The sequence below is a fragment of the Leptinotarsa decemlineata genome, unplaced genomic scaffold (genome assembly GCF_025532065.1).
Source record: "Leptinotarsa decemlineata unplaced genomic scaffold, Ldec_3_MD MMD2_tig00026299_RagTag_RagTag, whole genome shotgun sequence".
Lineage (NCBI taxonomy): Eukaryota > Metazoa > Arthropoda > Insecta > Coleoptera > Chrysomelidae > Leptinotarsa > Leptinotarsa decemlineata.
In genome coordinates, this window is record NW_027412676.1 from 5,956,709 (window position 1) to 5,980,678 (window position 23,970).

The following is a 23,970-nucleotide window of genomic DNA, read 5'->3' on the forward strand; positions in this document are numbered from 1 at the left end:
TTACCTTGCGAATTATGTCAAATTGCGATGAGTTCAATTTACAAACTTACTTTATAAGATTCAGGCAGCAAGTTACGTGGTCATAGTTCCCACGACACGGCCATTCACACGGAGATTCAGCTGAGTAAGAGATATTCCAGGAATCCCTTATCTCGACATGCAGTTAGCATCCAGTTAACATTATATTAATTATCATTCTGTTTGTAGCTCTCGTAAGAGACAGTCGTCTCTAGTTTGTAAAATAAATTCTTTTTAAAAAGTTATTTTCTCGTTCCAATCATTTAATTGGCGCAGTCGGTAGGATTTGTGCAGCGTGAAAACGAACTTTTTGCGTCGTGGAGTTTCAACCCCTTCAGCACAAATTCAACAAGAATCCTTCGAGGACCACCCAGAACGAGCGGACAAGGAGACGACAGAGCCCCAGGGAAGCTGCAAGGAATCAACGGAGAAGGAACTGGAACTTACAAGTAAGTGCCAAATATTTCCTTCTTGCCTTCACGAACCCTCTGTATAAGGACTTCGGCGAAGATATATAGTACCGTTCATTGCGAACAAATTGTTGTCTATTCGAGACGAGTAATTTTAAGAAACTATTTATTGAGAAAAACAATTATTTATTTATGAATGAAATTGATGATATTTTATCACGATTGAATAGTTTATCATTTCAAGAAAGTTCAGCAAATAATACTGAAAATTTTGATAATACTTTTCAACCCACAATGGTTCCACCAGTTCCACCCCAACCAACTCAAATAAATTGGAACCTTTTCAAATCTAGAATAAACAATTTAAAAACTTTTGATGGTGATAGCAATACATTGAACAAATTTATCAGTAGATGCGATGCTATAGTTAACGCATACAATGTGTTTAATGATGCTTCACTTAATGAACACGTTCTTGAATGTATTCAAGAAAAATTGACAGGTAAAGCCGAGTATATGGTTGGTAACAGAACCGAACTTAATACTTGGGACGCCTTAAAATCTGCTCTGAAACAATGTTTTTCGGATAGGAGAGATTTGGACTGTTTAGTTCAAGAATTAACTAGAAGTCGACCCCATAGAGGAGAAGACCTAATCACTTTCGGTAGTAGAATTCAATTAATCAAAAGTAATGTAGTTCAAAGAGTCAGTAACAACCCAGACTTAACTCCAGAAGAAAAACTTTACCAAACAACTCACTACGATAAAGTAGCCCTCAGTACTTTCATTGCTGGTTGTCCTGGTATTTTAAGAAATAATATGCATCTTAAAAAGCCAGCCTCACTGGAAGATGCCATAGCATACGTAAACGAGTTCGAAAATTTTGAAAAAATGTATGGTTCGTTAAACGATTATAAACCAAAGTTCAATACTTTCGGCAGACAATCCATCATGCCAAACGTCAACCAAAATGGCCCTAGATTTATACAACATCAAAGACAAAATTTTCAAAACGAAAATTTTTCTAACCCAAATTATTTTTCAAAAAATGAACATTTTTTCAATCCACAATTTTCAACTAGACCTAATTGGCCTAGCCAACCAATTAATATCCAACCTAGACAATTACCACCGCAAAGATACCCTACAAACCGAGAAGTTTTCGGACCTCCTCAGAATGTTTTTAAACCAAAAAATATTCCACCTAATCCATTACCGAAACCGGAACCCATGTCCACTACATCAAGAAACCCAACAAAAATGTCTCAAAGACCTTTTTCTCAACAAAACAACACTTTTAGGAACTCTAATAATTACCGAAACCCTCAAAAAATGTTTACCGCAAGTCAAAAACCGAATTTTATATCTGAGGAATTATTTTCTAACGAATACGATGAATTTCCCCAATATAATGACACAGATCAACAATTTTATGATAATCCGAGCCTCAGTGAAGAAGCATACAGTTCAGAAAATGCTGTTTATTTAGAAAACGAACCAAATTTTCAGAATGAATACTCAAGCGACATAGATTGTGATGAAACTGGAAATTTTCATTTAACAACCCAATTCGAAGATCATACTTAGCCGAAATCAATGCATTTTGTAACAATGCATTACCTTATGTCGAAGTTAGTCACAAAAATAAAATTATTAAACTACTAATAGATACTGGAAGTTCAAGATCGATTATTAAACCATCTATTATTGAAAAATTATTCCCAAACAAAATTTATCATTCAAATACTATTATCAAAACGGCTTTAGGAAGTCAGAAAGTAAGGTACCAAGCCTCGATACCTGCTTTTCCAGAGTTCAACACAAACTATGAAATTACTTTTATTTTATTCGATTTCCACGATTACTTTGACGGAGTTTTAGGATTATCAGACTTGATAAATATGCATCTGAATATAGACCTTGTGAATAAGAGACTGATAGGAAATCATGTTGAAATTCCTTTCAAGTTCAGACAGTCTACAGATACGAGTTTTTCTTTCTCTGTCAACCCACAAGAAAGAGTACTTAAATATCTGCCTGTCACAGTTCCTGAAGGTGAAATTCTTACCCTTGAGGGAACACTTAATGATCTTTTCATCCCGCAAATATTGACAACTTCAAAAAATGGTTACGCCCTTATGGAAGTACAAAACCCCACCGATAGAACAATATCAGTGAAATTGATACAACCACTTCCTGTAGAGAGCTTTCAATCCTCTACTTTCGAAATGTATTCTTATGAAACTTTCGAAAATACAGGGACGGACTCACCTAAACTGGCAACCGAAATTAATATCGCTGATTTGATACGTACAGACCATATGAACAAGGAAGAAACAAATGCTATACTGAAACTCTGTAAAGAATTTTCAGACATATTTTTGAAACCTGGAGATAAATTAACATTCACCTCCAAGGTCAAACACGAAATCAAGACCACAGACGAAATACCCATACATACCAGACCATACAGGTATCCATACGTTCATAAGAGCGAAGTTCAACGTCAAATAAAAGACATGCTTGAAAAAAATATAATACGACCAAGCTGTAGTCCCTGGTCTTCCCCAGTCTGGATAGTTCCAAAAAAGATGGATGCTTCCGGGAAGCCAAAATGGAGAGTGGTAGTCGATTATCGAAAACTTAATGATAAAACCATTAGTGATCGTTACCCACTCCCAAACATAAACGACATTTTAGATAAACTGGGACGAGCTCAGTACTTTAGCACCCTCGATTTGGCAAGCAGTTTTCATCAAATCGAGATGGCCGAAAATTCAATCCAAAAAACGGCTTTTAATGTAGAGCACGGACACTACGAGTACCTGAGACTTCCGTATGGCCTTAAGAACGGTCCATCGAGTCTTCAGCGCGTATTAGACGAGGTTCTGAAAGACCTACAGAATAAAGTATGCATGATTTACATGGACGACATAATTATTTTCAGCACTGGACTCCAAGAACACATCCAAAACTTAAAATTGGTCTTCTCTAAATTACGAGAGGCACAATTTAAGATCCAACTGGATAAATCTGAGTTTCTCAGAAAAGAGGTAGAATTTTTGGGTCATGTTATTACGCCCGAAGGCATAAAACCAAACCCAAAGAAAATCAGAGCTGTTCAAAATTTTCCAATCCCAAAAACACAACGAGAAATAAAGTCATTCCTAGGACTATTGGGATACTATCGAAAATTTATAAACAACTTTGCAAAACTAACAAAACCTCTCACAAGTTGTCTTAAAAAGAACGCAAAAGTTGAACACACTAAAGAATTTATCGAATGTTTCAATACTTGTAAATCGGTATTGACTTCAGAACCGGTTCTCGCATACCCCGATTTTGAAAAACCCTTTGAAGTCACAACTGATGCTTCAAACTACGCCCTTGGCGCCATTTTGTCACAAAATGGACACCCAATTTGTTACGCTTCTCGAACACTTGACCCACCTGAAATTAATTACTCAACTATCGAAAAAGAACTTCTTTCGATTGTATGGAGCTGCAAATATTTCAGACCATACCTTTTTGGCAGAAAGTTTACAATTTATTCAGACCACAAACCCCTTCAGTGGCTTTTCTCACTAAAGGAACCTAATTCAAGACTTGTGCGATGGCGTTTGAAATTAGAGGAATTCGACTATGTTGTGAAATATAAGAAAGGAAAATGCAACCAAGCAGCGGATGCTCTTTCCAGAAATCCTCATACAAATGACTTCAATGCTATCGAAACACTTTCAGTTCAAAATAATCCTGGAGACATAAACGAACTTATCGACATCTATTTGAATAACGACAATATTCCAGTCTTAGACAACGACGTTCTCAATGAAGTCCTGGAACCGCAAGAACCGAAAAAACAAATTAACATATTATCTGATATTCAAATTGTTCCCCCAAAATTAAACGAAATCGAAAAAACATCGGATTCACAAACCGTTCACACTTCTCTCGAAGACCCCGTCTTTCAAATTCCCATTTCAGAAAGACCAGTTAATACATATAAAAATCAAATAATTGTAGCTATTGGTGACATAGAAAAACTTAAATGTAGAATAGAAAAGGTATTCGAGAATTTGCGATCTTATATTACCATACCCTCTAAAAATCTGAGCGAGAATATTGTTAAACTCATTAAAGAATATATCGATCCAAAACAAACATTTGCCTTCCATTTCAAAAACCCAACAGTCTCACAAATGTTCAATACAATAATCCAAAATTTACTCAAGAATTCTTCATTCAAAATTGTTCATTGTCCAACATTCTTAGAGGATGTAGAAACATCGAAAGAACAGAAAGAGAAACTTAAATGCTATCACGTTAAGAAAACATGCCACAGAGGTATAAATGAAATGAGGACATCCCTCAGTTCACGATTTTATTGGCCAAAAATGGCAGAAGACATACAAAATTATATTAATAATTGTGAAACATGTCAGAGAAACAAATACGATCGGAATCCTCCTGTAATTAAATTCAACCTAACACCTACAACTTCTAAGCCATTTGAGCATATTCACATAGATACATTCAAAATTTCAAACGAAACTTTTTCAACAATTATCGACACATTTTCACGATATGGTCAGGCATATCCATTAAAATCCTTAACCGGAGTTTTAGTAGTCGAAAATCTACTCAATTTTATTACCCATCACGGTTTACCACTCAAAATAACCGCTGATTCAGGCACCGAATTCAAAAATAAAGATCTAGAAAATTTTTGTAAAATTTATAACATTGAGTTGCATTACACAACTTCAAAAAACAGTAATTCTAATTCACCAGTTGAAAGATTTCATTCAACACTGATTGAGCATTATCGATGCTTAAAGGAAGAAGGAAAATCGTTCACACCTGAACAGCTGATGAAAAGAGCTGTCCTTGGCTATAATAATTCAATACATAGTGTTACCAAATTTACACCTTTCGAAGTAATTAAAGGTCATATTAATAACACAGACCCATTTGATTTAAATGATCGTATAATTGTTTCCGATTACGTTCAAAAACACAAAGAAAATGTCAAAAAACTGTATCAATCTATTCAAAATTCCAACCAAATTACTAAAGAAAAAGTCATTGAAAACAGAAATACCCAACGAAATGAACCCCCAGAGTTTGCAAATCAACAAGTTGCGTATATTCGAACAAAGGCGCGAAATAAAGATCGACCGAAATTTAAGAAAACTGAAATTATTGAAGAGACCGATATAAAACTCAAAACAAATAAAGGCACCTACCACAAAACAATAGCCAGAAAACCAAAAATTTCAAAAAAACTTTTGTTACAGGGAGTAAAAGAACATGAAGATACACGTGTTGATACCGCTATACCTTCTACTTCACGTGCTCCGAGTCCAAAGTGACGATATTCAAATAACCCCTATAACCAACCCCATCCTTCCCATACAGCTGGGAAATGCAAGAATTATATACAGCAAACATACATTTTTATATTACATAGAACTTAGCTCTATTATAAAACAATTAAACAAACTAGACGACTACTTCCAAATAATCAAAAATAATTTAGATAACGGAACAATTAACAACCCAATTTCCTATCATGGATTAGCATACAGCCTGCTAGTCAGAACCGAGTATCTTATTGAAATGACAAAAAGAAATTAGAAAACCTCCAACCCCATATCCGTATTAAAAGAGGTATGATAAATGTTATTGGAAAAATCGAAAATTGGTTATTCGGTACTCTTGATGCTGATGATGGTAAACGATACGACGAAAGTATCGCTATATTAGAACGTAACCAAGAAAATATGATTAATGAGGTAAACATGCAAATCTCTCTCTCCAAAAAATTAATCAATCACTATAATAAAACTATCCAAATTTTGAATTCAAATCAAGAAAAATTAGAAAACAGTCTAAAAACATTTCAAGTTGCAGTTCAAAAAACCATTGGCGACCTGACGAATTACATTAGTTTTCAAGGAATTGTTTCACAAATAACCCTTGACTGCCAAAATATGATTACTTTTATCGATAATCTAGAAGATGCTATCACATTTGCAAAGTTAAATACCTTACACAATTCAATAATACCTAGTTCTGAACTGAAAGAAATAATAAATTATTTAAACAACATCTACTCTGATTCAAAAATCCCGAAATTTGAAAGTATGTTGACATATTATCAATTTTTCGGTGCACAAGTAACTTTTTCGAATGACAGAATAATTTTCGCAATACACGTTCCTATTGTCGGAAACGAAGTTCTTACATTTTTCCACCTTTATCCCATCATCCAAAATCACAGTATTTTCATCCCAAAATACCCATATTTGGCACGAGCAAACCACAATATCCAGTTCGAAGACAGTCCATGCCCAGTATTAGAGAAAACGTATTATTGTCCAGAAGATTACTTTTCCGAAGACCAATGCACATCCCACCTGATCGAAGGCAAAGTCGCCGATAATTGTCAGCCTCTTCCAATCAATGTGGCAGAGTCGATTATCGAACAAATCACTCAAGAAGAAATCCTGGTAATTCCGATACAGAGCGAAAGAATATTTTCCAAGTGTAAAACCGATCAATATTTGGAAATAAAAGCGCCCACCCTAGTCAAGATCCCGAAAAATTGCCAAATTGAAGTTAGAAACAAGATTTTCACCAACAACGTGAAAATAGGAACAGGCAAGCCACTGATCTTACCTAAAATTGAAATGATAAATATGGAGAAGTCAACAATATATGAAACACAAAATTTCTCGAGACTAAATTTTGAAGAACTCTACGAAATCAACAATATAGTGGACCGATTGAAACCAATCCACAAATTTAACAACTCCGAAAATAACACTACCATTTTTGGCGTTTTTGCAGGAGTTACTATCCTAATAATTGTCCTGATATTGGCAGCTTTTAAGAAAAATTGGATTAAAACCCGTATACTGGGATGTTGTTGCTTCAAAACACCCCAAAAAGAAGAAAATACCAATAACGAAGATATGGTTCCAAGCCGCCAAAATAATTCCATTATTTTTTCGGCCTAAGGAGGGAGGAGTTACGTGGTCATAGTTCCCACGACACGGCCATTCACACGGAGATTCAGCTGAGTAAGAGATATTCCAGGAATCCCTTATCTCGACATGCAGTTAGCATCCAGTTAACATTATATTAATTATCATTCTGTTTGTAGCTCTCGTAAGAGACAGTCGTCTCTAGTTTGTAAAATAAATTCTTTTTAAAAAGTTATTTTCTCGTTCCAATCATTTAATTAGCACTTATTTGCTAATGAGTTGTTATTTTGAATGCGCGCTATTTCCATAATTTAGAGGTCATATAAATCATGAACTTTGAACGTATGTTTATGGTAACACAGCATTGAATTTCTTAATGGAAAAATTACATCACGTAATTGATACATGATAATGCACTCGCAAATCATGAACTTTACATGTGTGTTATGGTAACACGGTATTGATATTTCTTGATAGAAAAATTATATCACGTACTTGATACATGATAATGCACTCGTTTATCATTCAATAAACAACATACGTACGATGTTATTCATTTTTTTCAGCCCAATTTCACAGTATAAATTAACGGATCTATGTATTTGGAAAATCATTCTAGTTACGAGTTAATCGATACAACAACAAAAATGTCAACTATTCCGACAACTTTAATTATCAATATTACTAATACAAAAATATTGCCCAATAAGCAATCATACTCCATTTTCAACATTCAATTTGCAATTTCTTCACAAAATAATATTTCCTTTAACATATTGAAAACCTTGCACATCGATGATAAACATGATACCACACTCAATGACACCATAAAAATAAAGTAATATACTGATTCATAGAGTATTTATAATACGAATGCTGATTACGCAATATTTCTCTTATCCTTACCATCGAATCCTAACCATTTAACGAAAACTTTTCCATTCTTTCTTTTAGTACTTTTTCTACGAGATATATATCAGGATGTTTTACTTTTTGTGATTGCTCTTTGTAAAAACCTCCCGAAATATCTTGCTTTTTATCATCTTCCAGTAAATAGGTTACAGGATTTGTCAATTGTACTTTTGCTATCGTGAAAATTTCTGTTGACCAGTTTGGAAAATATTTTTTATCGAAAATTCCTCGTAATTTAGATATGCGTACACAATCTCCTACTTTGAATTTATTATTGAAGTCAATTTGTTTGATATGATTGTAGGCTGTGTGAAGTAATTCATTTTTATCTTTTTTACTCACTTCAGCGGGTTTCATTTCAATGGTTCTATGAGTGGAATTATTATATTTTTCCAAAATATGCTTCAATACATTAAGCCACTTATAGTTACCCTGAAAATTGAATTCTTTATACATCCAAGACTTCATTGTTCTATTGAATCTCTCAATTATTGATGCTTTCTTTTCACTGAACGTACTATAATGATCACCTTTATATTTTTCCATCAACTTCTTAAATTCTGAGTTGAAAAATTCTTTACCTGAATCAGTTTGTAAATTTTGTGGTGATTGTTTACGTAAAACTTCTTCCGTAGCTTTAGACACAGCATTAGCTGTCTTATTCTTTAAAGATAGTGCCCAAGCAAACTTTGAAAAACAGTTTATCACAGTTAGAATATATTTATATCCTTTATCCACTTTAGCATATGGTATCATCTCAACTGAATCAGCTTGAAAAAGATCATCAAAACCTTTAATGATTATTCTTCGTCTTTTGAAATTGATTCGGGCTTGTTTATGAAGTTCTTCAATAATATCCCTTTTAACATTAGTTTGAAAGTTCATGGTATGACGGTCAGAAGAAAACTCATTAATATTGATTAAATTTTATTAATACATACACTATCTCTCATACATTTTTCATAAAACAATGGTACTCATTTTCTAATTCCTGGATCCTTTAGATTTTTGTTTCGATATATTTGATTTGGTGGTTGTGCTCCTCTTCTCAAGAATCCTAGAAGCTTTGATAATCAAACGGTTTGCTTTGGAAGACACGTTATGCTCTTCCATATCAGGACAAAGTTCTCCAGTCAAATTTTTGGTATACTGTTCAATGTCAATTTGATCATATTGTTGTGTACTCATGTTTGAGACAAAACGTTATTAGTAACTACAAATCCAATGAATCTATTTATACTTTTCTGTTATCAAAATAAGATTAAAATTTTACAAGCTCTTCTCGAAATTTTTGGTTGAAAATTTTTTGTCTATGTGAATTTTCTAGAATTGGATCTATAAAAGCTGAACTGCTCCGAATACGTCGTTGGAAGCGTGTTCGATCGATGGCAAAAAATTCCCAATAAGTTTTTCTTGCATTTCTATAGGCGAAACTCCAAGCAAATATGTAATGAACTTCATTTTTCTTTTCATCGTTACTACTCGTTACTACTACATATGTTACTACTCATCATAACTCGCTCTAGAATTTTTTCTCAGAATTGTTATGTTAGTGGATTGTATCTGAGTAAACGATCGTGTAAAATCAAACAAAATGCTGATGTATTTGCAAGAATATTTTCACTGGCTTCGAAGTCGAGTCTTATATCTTGCACTCCTACCTTTAAGCTATCATTTTGTCTACTGCAATCAAAAACATATAGAGGTGCGATATCATGAAACTTAGTCAATGTAACACAGGGCTCTTCAGAAGTTTTATAATATTAGGATTCTTGAAATTGGGCGAAGAGCTCGTAAAGTAATGCAAACTGGTTTTTCTTGAAGTTCAAATTCATATTATCGTAAGGGTATACATCTGACTTGAGGTGGAGTTTGATGTTGGTAATATTACAATGATCGAAATGACTAATATTTTTTTTGATCTGATTTTTCCTCTGAGTCTGAAAAGCTACAATGATGAATCGAGGTTTTTCCAATTGATTAGATGCTTTCACATTCCAAGAATGAGTCATTGTTTGTTGTAAAAGTGGATATTCGTGTAGTTCCCAGCTCCTGAATGCAATTTCTAAGTCACGTCCTTTTTCAATGTACTTGAGTAATCGCAATTTTTCTGTATCGGAAACTTGAACATGAGGAATTCTCCAGAGAATTTTAGTTAAATCAACTTTAGGTTTTTCATTATCCTTTGTTGATATTACAGAATTTACTACTTGTTCTAATGAGTACCAATTCTTGGCGAATGTTCACGATTATTTTCTTGAAATCTTCACAGAAACCCAAAAAGTGTTTCAGGGGGATGTAGACATTGAAGTATCCATTCGAATCGGATACTTTTAGATATTCCTAATGATTCCAACAGGCAGTATGTATCCTTTAATAGATGATGTTATACCTGGGTTCCTCATCCTGTCCACTACCGTGCCTCCTATCTCATATCTTATCTCATCGAACAGAAATGCCATACCATTATTCACAAAATTCAATGTTATACCAGGTTTATTTTCAGCATCAGTTAATCGTCCTTCGATATAAAAGTAACTTTGGGATGGTAATGTATAAATATCTTGAGTTTGAATAGGAATTCTAATTTCATCAGAATTATTGAATGTCGTATTTGCATAAGGTGGATGACTATGCATCTCGTAATTAGTTATAAAATCATCCATCAATACATGTTCACCAATATTCAATATATTAAAGCTCATTTTTGCGTTTTTCCTCCTTTTTCCACTATCCAGTATTTTTGTTTTTCTGCTACTTCGGCTGCTGCTGCTTCTGCCGCCGCAAGAAAACTTGAAAAATAACAAATTTTGTCTGAATCTTGAACTGATGTTGACTTTGAGCTTACACCAAAACTCGTAAAAAGTAGCCGTTTTGACACTTTGACACTTAAAGTACTCGAAAACCAAGTGAAAGAAGAAACTGTCGATTTTCTGATGTTAACCGTTTAACAGCACTTCCTATAGTGACATATTTTCCAGGATCTTTATCAATTATATTATGTGCTGTTGTTGGTGTTGTTGGAAAAGTTGTAATATTATATAAAAATACCATCAGAGCTGCTCTTTGAGATGAAGTCTTACTGTTATCGTTTCCTGTTGGAAATTGACTAAATTACCCTCTTGGTCATTTATTTTAAGGAAAACCTCATCGATATGTCTAGTGTTGATTGGTAAATAGATAACATTTGCAACTTTTTCAATAATTCGAAATCCACTTGGTACGGTGGGGTAGAACATATGTAACAAATGTACGGCACTGTCATTATTGAATAAATTCGTTATTAAATTGCATTCAACACAAATCGAATTCACTTTGGAGATATTGATTGGAAAAACTGATATATGTTTTCTATTCGGTTGTAATTTCTTTTTCTCGAATCCTAATAGAGGTGCCAATGAGTTAGGTTTTTCAAAATGAATTGGTTTATTGGACATGATTCTCAAAGTATTTCGGTTTGCATACAATTTCAGATCGATACTACTCTCAGAATTTTCCTCTTCTTTGGTTATGATATTTGAAGTTTTCGCTTTGAGTTCTTGTTTTGTACTTTCTTTCGCTTTCACTTCATTCAATTGCCTCATAATTTCACTCTCTATATCAGATATTTCATATGAACCAGGAGGAATCTTAATTTTTGTAGACCCAATATAAAAAATATTATTAGTCTCATCCACATTCGGTATTGTATTGAATATTACAAAATCAATCAATCCTAAAACATAATTCTTTGTATCGTCCAGTATGATAGGAGGATTAATTTTAGACGAGAGAATCGAATCTCGGCCTGATAAGGTGAACGTACACATGTTAAAGGTTATCTATGGAATGAAGAGACAACATTGATTGCATACATGTTTATTGAGAAAGAAATTTCAAACATAGTTGTCCGCAATTAACAGAATTATATGATTGATATACAGTATGATTATAATTACAACGTCCATCTGAATTGAAGTATATTAAAGCTTCCAGAGGTGGTCTGAGATTACCATAACTATCAAAATAAATTATATGAGAACCATTTTTGCGGTAGGCAGTCCAATGAGTCCCTGGTCCAGATTGTTTATCGAGATTTATCATTCCTCTTTCTTTTTTCGGATTTTTTTCGGTAAATTATCTCTCATATAGACAGATCTGAAAAATGGAATTTTTAAATCCTTTGCATACTTTATCAAGTCGATATTGGATAACGGACGATTATGAGGAATTTTTTCCATGTTTCGCCTCTCCCTATCAAACGGTGGTACGATTCAAAAACAACCCCAAACCAGTTTTGTAAGGTCTTACATAAAATCCTTTCCCTAATGCAATAGATTCCATAGTTTCATTATAACGTTGACCTTCTTCTAACTGATTTTTTGCAGATTTAGCATTAGTTACAGCTTTGGCAATTCCAGCTGCTCCGCCTGTAAGGGCACCGAGTGCACTCAACCCAACAAAAATTGGAATCAAAGGAAGTATTCCACCTGTTTTGGGTATTCTCACAACACGTGTTGGTTTAATATTCAATTTTTTTGCAGATTTCAAAGCTACCGTCACAGCTTCTCCTATAGTCTTTGGTTTTTTACTGATGATCTGTTTTTTATTTTTCGTGTCGCTGTCATGAAACACATCCCCTTTTTATTCCTACATTTCTTCACAATTTTTTTCTTCCTAGAGATATTTTTCCTCTTATTTTCAGATTGTTTTCTTTTACATTTTTTGACAACCATCTCGTTATGAATTACTCGATACACTGACAGATTCACCCGATTACAGTAAATATTTACATGAATATTTTTATTTTCTTATTATCAACATTTTCAAACTCTTCCTCCAAATTTCGTTTTTTTAGGATTCTGCTGCTGCTGCTGCTGATACATTTGTTCATTTATTCCTTCAATTGAGCCATTTTTCTGAATATCTGACTCGATTTGTTGCTCAAAATGTTTTCTTTTGGCAGATAATTTGGGGTTTTTTTCTCTTGAGTTGATTATTCTTATTTTTTTATCTGGGATAACAGGTTTATCGTTGAGGATTTTTCTTTTAGTAGCACGCTTCTATTATATCTTCTATTATATCAATATCCATAGGTTCATCTTCTTCTTTGTTATCGATAATAGGTCGTTTTCGTCTCGGTGGCGGCAGACGTTTAGTCTTAGATTGTTTCTTATCAACTCGAATAATTTTATTTCCATTGCTACTGTTGAGAAGTTTTAAACACTCTTCAATATTCTTCGTTACATCTGTTAGTCGTTTATTCATTCCACTCAATAACTGAATACATTTTCTCTTGATATTAGCAGTTAAAGGTGTACGATTACGACGTTGTAAGCCCATACCTAATTTGACTTTTACCTTCATGGTACCTGCTACTGCTAGGGCAGCCATTTTTTCTCCTAATGAACTATCTTTCGCTTTGGATCGCGTCATAGCCTTCTCAGCTAGAATTCTATCAGCTTCATGTCTACGATTCAAATCTTTGGTTTGTGAATAACTTATATCATGACTTTAACATGCTTCATCTAAACCATTTATACCTTTTTGACCACGAGCAAGACGTTTTTGTAATTTTGTACCTGGTCCGCAATATTTATATCCGGGTATATGCAATTCAACCGGTAAATTATTGATAGCGCTATTCACCAACCCATCACCGAAACGTTGCATATTAGATCTTTTCGCGTATAAGTTTGAAAGTTGACTGATTAAAATTCAGTTACCTCAAGAATTTTATTGGAAATAGATATGCAAGGTATTAAAGTTATTCCACAAAAAATTGCTCTACCAATCGAGAATAATATATTTGAAACAGAGGAAACTTTCAAAAAGCATGGTATGCTATTCCCCTCTACAATAAGGTGTATAATTATTGTTGGACCTTCAAACTGCGGTAAAACAAATTTAATGGTGAATATGTTGGAGCATGGAAATGGATTAAAATTTGAAAATATATATGTGTATTCTAAATCACTTAACCAACCTGAATATAGGTACTTGGAGCACTTGCTTAAACCAATAAAAGGAATTGGATATTACGCATTCAGTGCCAGTGAAAATATAATGCATCCGTCTGAAGCTAATCCCAATTCGATTTTTATTTTTGATGTCGCTTGTGATAATCAGGAAGTTATAAGAGAATATTTCAGTATGGCGAGACATGCTGCTGTCGATCCATTTTATTTGAATCAAAGTTATGCAAAAATACCCAAACACTCAATTCGAGACAATGCCAATTGTTTAATCGCTTTCAAACAAGATGATCTAAACTTGCGACACATCTATACCGATCATGTAAGAACTGACATGGCCTTTGATACCTTCAAGGTGATTTGTTATTTATGTTGGAGAGAACCTTATGAATTTATTACTATTTTTAAAAATTGTTATCTCAATAGGGGTCGTTACCGCAAAGGACTCGATCACTTCATACACATTCAAGAATGAAAATGGAAACAAACCACATTATCAGATTAATACCAGTTCAGACCTGTTGTAAACCAGTTCAAACCTGATAAAAACCTGTTCATAACCGGTTCAAACCGGATCAAAACCAGTTCAGCAGACCTGATAAAAGCAGATCAAGTGTCCGTTCAACCTATTCAAAAACCTGATATAGACCAGTTTGACAATGAAAAGTGAAGACATAGAACTGAAAAAAGACTTATTAATAAACGGAAAATTGTTAAAAATAAACTGGAATTTTTGAAACATGGTGAATTACTACATGAAAGTAAGTTCAATCCGATTACAAAACACCTGAAAAATATAGAGAATAAATTACCAGACAAAATTCCCTAAATTAGGTGAACAACAAGAAACATCATCTGAAACATACAAAACGTCTCCAATACAACAATACTTATTGCAAACTCCAAAAAATGAAAAGATGTTTCCCAAGATTCCTCGTCGATTATCAATGAAACTACTATCAAATTCAGAACTAAAAATAGAAAATGTTCCACATTCTGATGATGAACCAAGTGAAATCAAGCAATCTATTGTAGAAAATATTCAGTCTGAAGATAAAGAAGAAAGTCAATCAACTGGAGTTAATCGTCTGAACGATATCACACAAACTTCATATATTGATTATTTAAATCAATATGATCCTCTTCCAAGAAAGTATATCAATGAGATGCACCATGATGTAGACAAAAAAAGAACTCGATCACAAATATGGTGTACGACTCGATGAAAATACTGTAAAACTATCAATCGGTGATTCAAAACTGCACATTGATGGTCCAGATGTAATCGTTAAAAATAGAAGATATAAGAGTACACCCGGTCTATATGAATTACTTTTCAAAAAATATCCTGAAAATTTCACCGAACAAGATCAACAAAATTATAAACAAATTGTTTTGAAAACGAATGCTCACCGGCGGCATTATCAACCAAATAAACAAATTGACGGTAGTAAATTGCAAAAATATAAAAATATAATAGCTCCAATATCGGGAGAAGGTATGTTTATGGAAGCAAATAACAATAAAATAGATTATATTAGATAGGATGATCCAAACGAACTCTGCTACAGATTACGTTTACTACTATCCTCAAGGCAGGCAGGTCATTCAGGTCACCAAAATGAAATAAATTCCATTATTGAAGAACTGTGAGAAGCTAACATAATTGCATGATAATTCAACAGTATTGATTAAAGAGAATGGAAGTCGAAGCACGTATGCATTTAATACACGAAAGAAATTTCGAAACTTTTGAAAGTAGAATCGAAACTTTTCATAATTGGACATATTAATTTCCAAAAGATAAACTTGCTGATGCTGGTTTCATTTATACTGGTAAAGGTGATATAGTTGCGTGTCCGAAATGTCACATTGAAGGATTCGAATGGAAAATGGGAGACGATCCGCTGATGGATCACTTCAGATGGCAACCAGATTGTATATTTTCTAATGGAAATACATTGCTCTCTGGAAAAGGAACTCGAGAAGAAGGAGAAGAAAAACTTTCATAAAAGTGTCATGAACTTTCAGCAGTAAGAAGGCTGAGACTCAATCTTTTGAAATATTTTGAAATACATATATTTTTGAATTTGAGTAATTTACTGATTTAACAAAAATAATTAGGTAGTTTTCACTGAATACTTTTTCAAATTTGGAAACTAGTAATTAACTGATAACTGAGACTCAATCACTGAATATTTTTTCAAATGTGGAAACCAGTAATTAACTGATAAATGAGCCCATTTAATTTGATTCCTTACAGGTTTATTCAGAAATTCTTTTACACAGGTGATCAATTTGTTAGGTGAAATTCAGGTACTCTAAATTCAGGTACCTAAAATATGTGAATATAGATATAAAGTATTGAATATGCAGAATTTAGTTAATAAAGGCACGCCTGAACAAGCTGTTCTATAAGGAAATACGTGTTGCTTTTTTTGAGTGTTCAGGGAAACAGATATGTGCAGCAGGTGAGAGAGAAAGAGAAGAGGGGATAAGTGAAATCTTTTGAATAACCTCTATATAGTCAGTGTTGATGTTTGAGAGAGTTAGGGTTCTGCCAGCCGAAGAAAGGAAAGTCAACTCACCTGGAATCCTGGACTTCTCTGGCTTCGGTGGTTTCCACCGCTCTTTCACACGTAATGTAAAATGAACTATTTTTTGGGTATGGACGGAAAAAAAAGCACTTTTTCGGGTCACGTTTCTAGGGTTTTCAAGATTGCGACACGACTTCGAGTTGCTATTGCCAGCACGAGCTTCTCAGTGAGAACTGTCATACTATCTGGCGACTGGCTAGAAATCATGATTAAGCGGAAGCAAAAAGTGAGGGACAAATAATTTGATAGAGAATCTCAAATATTTCTGTTGAATGACCAAGTAATGTGTTTTCAGAATAAAGTAGCATATTATATAATAATCAAATATTCAACCTAAAAGAAGAAAAAATTCAACTAAACTAGGAAGGAACGAGGAGTAAACATTCTTCCCGCCCTAATACGCAGTATTTTAGGTATGATCATTGGAGTGTGAAGGACAAAGTTTTACGCAAGGTCTTTGCATTACCCTATGTGAGGTGCATAAAGTTACCACTCTTGTTATTCCGTCCGAACCCGGATGTAATTTTTCAATTCTCCCGAAACGCCACTGTAGGGGGGGGAGTCTGCTCATCTTTTATAAGGACCAGATCGTCCACGTGAGGGGTTCTCACAGGAGATATCCATTCATGTCTCTGCTGCAGAGGATGCACATATTCACCGTTTCCATGTATCTTGATGAACTCTTTGCAGCAGTTGCCAGCGATCGAGGCGATTGATGTTAAAATTAGTCAAATCAGGATCAAGAAGGACTGTCATGGGTTCAAGGGTTAGAAATTGACCTTGGGTCAAAACTCTCAAGTCGTTTGCATCATTACTCATGGCGTAAAGGGGTCTAGAATTGAGCAGTGCTTAGATTTGCATCAATAAGGGACAAATACTTTGATAGGGAATCTTGAATATTTCTATTGAATGACCGAGTAATGGGTTTTCAGAATAAAGTAACATAATATATGATTATTAAATGATCAACCTGAAAGAAGGAAAAAATTTACTAAATTAGGAAGGAACGAGGAGTGAACAGTCAGATCTTGGAGAAATGAGTGCAGTTAACACCCGAAAATGATTGTGGATACTAATAATCGAAACGTCGTGAAGTAACTTGGTTTGGAGTCTTTTTCTAATTTTTCATTCCAATTCCTTGTTAATAACTTTTAATTTTCATCTCGTGTTGATAGTTTGATTTCTTTGTTGTTACTTGTATTCCATTTCATTGTAGTTTCAGTTTTTCTGCTCGATACAATTGTTATTCTTCAGCTGATCTCTTTTTTAAATTTTCACAGAATCTTTCAGGTATTTCAAATCAATTTATATTATATTAGACAATGGAATTCCGAACTTATGATTAAACAACTTGACATGATTTTCTAATTCACTTTGAGTTAACGTTACAGGCACTTCTCCATAAAAGGAATTTTTTTTATCAATATTCAATTCCAACTCATGAACATTCACATAAATATTACTTAGTTTTTCAAATTTATTGATCTGATTCGTTTCATGGGCTTTTCTCAACCTTCGCTATTCAATATAAAATTCTGTGGGGGATATTATGTTGTAAATCGATAACCTCCTATGGATGGGTATAAAGCGCTAACGATTCTCCACAAAAAGCATGCCTCTTCATTAATTTGAATATTGATACATGCTTGCTTTCTCGAAATTTGTGATGGTATTTTGAGGAATAATGTTCCATTGTCCTACATTTGGTGTGACAAAATATATTTGACTAATTATTTCCTCATCTCTTAATTGTTTCACAAAATCACTACTTATAGTGGTATTCACTTTGAGAAATGGCATTGTCTTCAGAATTTTGTTGATGAGTTTTTTGAACAAATTTAATCCGTCATCCAAAAATGCTTTCGTTGCTTTAGGTTTCACATGATAACACCCATTTGTACTCTGTTATTAAAATAATAATCAACATCTTCCCAGCAAACCTTACGCTCCTTTTTAGAACCTACATTTTCATTTTTCATCATAAATAAACATCTCAGTCATTTCAATTGGCCAATTTTCGTTATGATTTTGCTTTTTTCGCCTACTTTGAGTTTCAATTTTTTCAGAACTTCATTACACACTCTGATATGTTGATTTATCGCTTCGATTTCAAGTTTTTCAGCTGAATTTTCTTTGATGGATTTCAACGTTCCATATATTTTAGATATTGTTTTTTCAAATCCATTCACGATGTATCACCTAATATTCATGAAAAAAGTAACTCATGTTTACAATTCAACAATTTCTAACGATATAGCAGGTAAATGTTTGCACACATCTCTGTTTCCTCTGAAGACAATAGTGAGGGTCTTGATATGTCAGGAGTTCGAAATAAGCGGAAAAGGCAATATCAGGACACCAGACAGACGAAAAAATTCGAATTCAAGACTTTTTTGTATACCTAAGATCAATAATTTGAGTTTTGCGTCATTATATATTGAATACAATTGAAGTCGTGTAATTTTATTTTTCTGTGCTGATATTCATCAGAGAAATAATAGTGTGCAACAATGGTAGAGTGTCTCTGCAGGGTTTGTGAAAACCTTTTCAACGCAGGTGAAATCCTAATTTCATAACTATTATAAAATGTTTTCTCTGCTGGGAGTACTTATAACGCATCTTAGTTATTCCCAAAGGGGTAGTCCATATGCAAAATGATAGTGAAAAGAAATGATAGGAGGTTAGAAGCGTGATAGGGCTCAATGTCTTTTTTTTACTGGCGGAGTGGTTATTATACTAGTATTATACTATTATTGTACTATTATTATTATACTATTAGTATTATACTATTATACTTCACTATAAAATAACTGGTACAACAAAGATTTGTTTAAAAGAAATGTTGCTCTCTCGATGCGCTGCCTCGGAATTGTATTGTGAAATGATTGTGTTATATAACGATGACATTATCAACTTTGAATATTTTTCCCAAATTTACGGTTTTTGGGTTTTCAATCATTGGGTCGATATTGAGTATTTCACCTTCCACAAACTGTGCTATATTCTTTATTCAAGTAAAAATCCATTCCATAAAACCTTCACCGTCAGAACTATTGATAAAAGAAAAGGAGTCATGGTAGATGATAGCTCACCAAAAATGCTTCATGTATTTGATGTTGTCTAGTTGTCTGGTAATTTAGAATTGCACTTTTCTAAAATGGATTCAATGTCAACATAAATCACAAAAGGCACTTTTTGTTCGTACAATGTCATTAAACAAACAACTGAAATTACAAAGAAATGGTATACAAGCAACAACAAAAAATAAAATAAGAATTGAAAAGATAATACAAGTTAATAGAACCAGGCAGTGGAAATGCCGCCAAATTTGTGACGCCTTCGTTGAATTTGAAGAAAAAAAAAGCAGAAGCCCAAATCTAATAATGCATCTCCCATTCTAGCAACTGATAACCCTCATCCTCTCGAACCTGCGAAAGAGTTCATAGAAACTCACTTCCCTCCTTTTGCTCTCAACTATGAACAACTTTTGAGTAACATTAATAATTCAGCAGATCCTATCGCTGTGGCGAACGATTTCACTACTAATCTCCTGGGAGTCACACACATGCTTATGAAAATTCACCCTCACTTAAAGGACAAAGCAGTGAAGAGAAACATTACTATTTTAAAAAAGAAGATTTTTGCTGATCTTGGAAACGATATATCAGAATATGACACAGATTTCTCACAGATAAGCCAGTAATATTTTGTTGACTGCCACGCTTCTTTGTTTTCCTAAAATTCACTTCTCTCATCCAGTGGAATATAGATGGATTTCTCCATCGTCTAGCTATGTTACAAATCTTAATAGCAACCCATTCTCCATTATATGCTTTCAAGAAAAAAAATCAATTGTTTTCGGCGGGACAGGATCACTAATAATAATCATTCTTCTAGTGGTGTAGCGACCCTAGTAAAAAAGTCAATAAATGCAAATGTTTTACAAGTCAACAGTGAATTAGAAGTCATAGTAATCGAAATCGATTCACCAAGTAAATACTACGTTTGTAATATCTACTTACCATCTAGCTGTCCTATAAACTATAATGATTTGTCAGATCTGTTGACTCAAATACCAACTCCACGCCTGATTGTAGGAGATTTCAATGGACACAATAGAGACAGCAGAGGTAGACTAGTTGAAAGGATAATACAGACTTACAACTAGATTTTCTAAATGACGGCTCTTCAACCAGGTTCAATATAAATACAGGAGAGGGCTCGGCAATTGATTTAGGTATATGCGATCCAAGGCTATCTACACGTTTGACATGGGAAGTTATCGACTTCACATATGGTAGTGATCATTATCCCATAATAGTCAAAGACCTCTTGGCTTATAACACTTATATGTTTATCCAAACATGGAAAATTGATTCTGCCAACTGGCAACAGTTCGAAAACTACATCGACGTTGCAATGTCACATTACCAATTGACTGAAGACATAGACGAATCCATAGCTAATTTTACTAATATTATACTACGAGGTGCCGAGCTTGCTATAGGAAAAACTAGAAAATCGAATATACATAATCCAGTCCCTTGGTGGAACAGTGATTGCAGAAGAGCAATTCGGTTTAGTAGATCGTTATTTAATAAATATAAAACAACAGAAGATGAAATCGAATTCAAGAAAGCTAAAGCTAAAGCACAACAGCTAGTAAATCAAGCTAAACAAAACTCATGCAATCTCGGAAGTCTGGAAAAGAATCAGGAAATCAAATGGCTTAAAAACTACACCGTTTATAACCTCAAATTCAATAACAATATAATAAGCTCGGCCCCAGAAATAGCAAATGTTCTAGCCAACCACTATGAACAAATGTCTTCAAATGATAATTACAGTCCCACTTTCTTACGAAATAACCTATTAGTGGAAAAAAACAATATTCTAGATGATAACGATCAGAATACTCCACTAAATATTGCCTTCAGAGCTGAACTCCAGTCTTCAGGATTTAAGGAATACCAGTCCAGGGCCGGACGATATACAAGTCGTATTTCTGAAACATCTTTCGGAAGTAGCTGAAGTATTTTTGCTTAAAATAATTAATTTCATTTGGCAATGTCATAAGTTTTCATCCATCTGGTCTAAATCCATAGTGCTTCCTTTACTAAAAAGTCAAAAACATCCTCTTGACCCAGATTCTTATAGGACCATAAGTTTTACATGTTCAATGAGTAAACTCATGGAGAAGATGGTCAATTGTCGACTTTCTTGGTATATAGAAAGATCAAATCTCTTCATATCGGAACAGAATAGTTTTAGAAAACACCGATCAGGAATCGACAATATTCTGGACTTAGAAAGTGATATTCACGAAGCACTGGCAACAAAACAAACCTGTATTGCAATATTTTTTGACCTGAAACAAGAATTTAACACATGTTGGGAATTTTAGATTCTCGAGAAATTACATTTATGGAACATTCGTGGTAATTGTCTTGACTTCGTCAAAAACTTTTTGAAAAATAGATCCTTCTCAGTAAGAGTTTACAATTTTCTCTCCGATAATACCATCGAATAATACGTTTACCAATAAATACCGGTACTATTTCGATGGAAAGACACGCACACCTAAGCCATACTATGAAAGAATTCGAACGTATCTTCAGCACCTAAACATTGAATTCCCGGATGTCTATCCGTTAGATCTCGACCATCCACCCCCTTGTACCATAGCAATTCCTGAAATTAACACCAATTTACATCGCTATAATAAACACGATACAAACCCTTCTATCATCAGAACTGCCTTGGCCTCTATTTTAAATCAGCGTTACCATAATTTCACGAAAGTATATACCGATGCCTCAAAAACCGACAATGATGTTTGTGCAGCGGTGGTAACTCCTAACGATGATTTCAAATATAAACTGCCCTCTGACACTACCGTCTTTTCCGCAGAACTGTATGCATTATACAAGGCAATCCAGTTCATTAATCACTCCAATTCTTCGTTAGGCCTAATCCTCACAGACTCCTTTAGTTCAGTAGAAATATCACAGCAAATTTATCCTATCAATCCTATTACCAAAATGATGGAATCAAAACTGTTGGAAGCAAAAAAGAACTCCCGGAGGATCAGCATTATGTGGATCCCTTCTCACAACGGGATAGACGGAAATGAAAAAGCAGACCAATGTGCGCGAAACGCGATAGTAAGTGCTGAATCAGAAGTAGTATCTCGTAGTGTACCGAGCGATTTGAAAGTCTTTTTGTGAAATAAATTGTCATGTTTGTGGAATCGAGAGTGGTTAAATTTGCGATCAAAGTTGCGTAATATTAAAACCATATCTTGGGTTGGCAACCAACTTGTGAGAGCAGAAAAGCACAAGTGACTCTCACGCGCCATTGTACATTGATAGTATTGTACTGATCCGTCGCTAATCACCTTTCAGAAAAATTATTGAATTTGATTCTGCATAACGGATCGTTATTTTGTATGTTAGGGTGAATCTGTTGGATATTGTGAATATACAGGGTGTCCCTGGACTTCCTCTTTTCCTCTCGGGAATGTATAGATGGGGTCAAAATATCACCAGTACTTCATATAACTTTTTTTCCTAAAAGTCTTCGTAACCAAGTTACGGGCCCGCGAAGTTACAAAATGAAAAATGTTTTTCTTTGATAACTTTTCAAGTGAATATTCAAAATCATCCAAATTTTGGTAATTGACTAAACAAATGAATTCCGTCGATGAGCTTTCATGCAGGAGTCAGTTGTTTTGCTACAAAGTCAGGAACGGACTACCCCCGATGGTCCACACCCCAAAACTTTGAAATGACAGATATTTTTCAATATTTTACTTACTTGGACAATTCTATGAATAAAAGTACTCGTGTGGAAAGTCGATCGGAGCAACGAGTCTTGATAAAAATGTAGTTCTACTCGACGACATCAAACCCGCTCGTCCACCATTATTTGAAATGAATAATTATCAAAGCAGAAATAATAATGATAACGTTAATTCAACAACATTTATAACAGGAATAATACAAAGTATGCTAAAATGAAGTCGTAAACAAAAAGTACAGTACCTATATGGAAGTTTAAGTCACAATTGTGATAGCAGATATTTTTTCAA

At 34.0% G+C, this 23,970-nt stretch overlaps 1 protein-coding gene across 4 annotated transcripts in view; it reads right to left on the reverse strand.

Moving 5' to 3' along the window:
* The window catches only part of LOC111516113 (uncharacterized), a 68,062-nt gene that overhangs the window by 37,627 nt on the left and 6,465 nt on the right, over window positions 1-23,970 (reverse strand). The window contains exon 2 of one of the 4 annotated variants that reach the window (XR_012466921.1): window positions 5-12,466. The exons of the other annotated variants lie outside the window; for them this stretch is intronic. The gene's annotated coding sequence lies outside the window, so the exon portion shown is untranslated. The remainder of the gene's footprint in view (window positions 1-4; window positions 12,467-23,970) is intronic. 4 annotated transcript variants of the gene reach the window in all.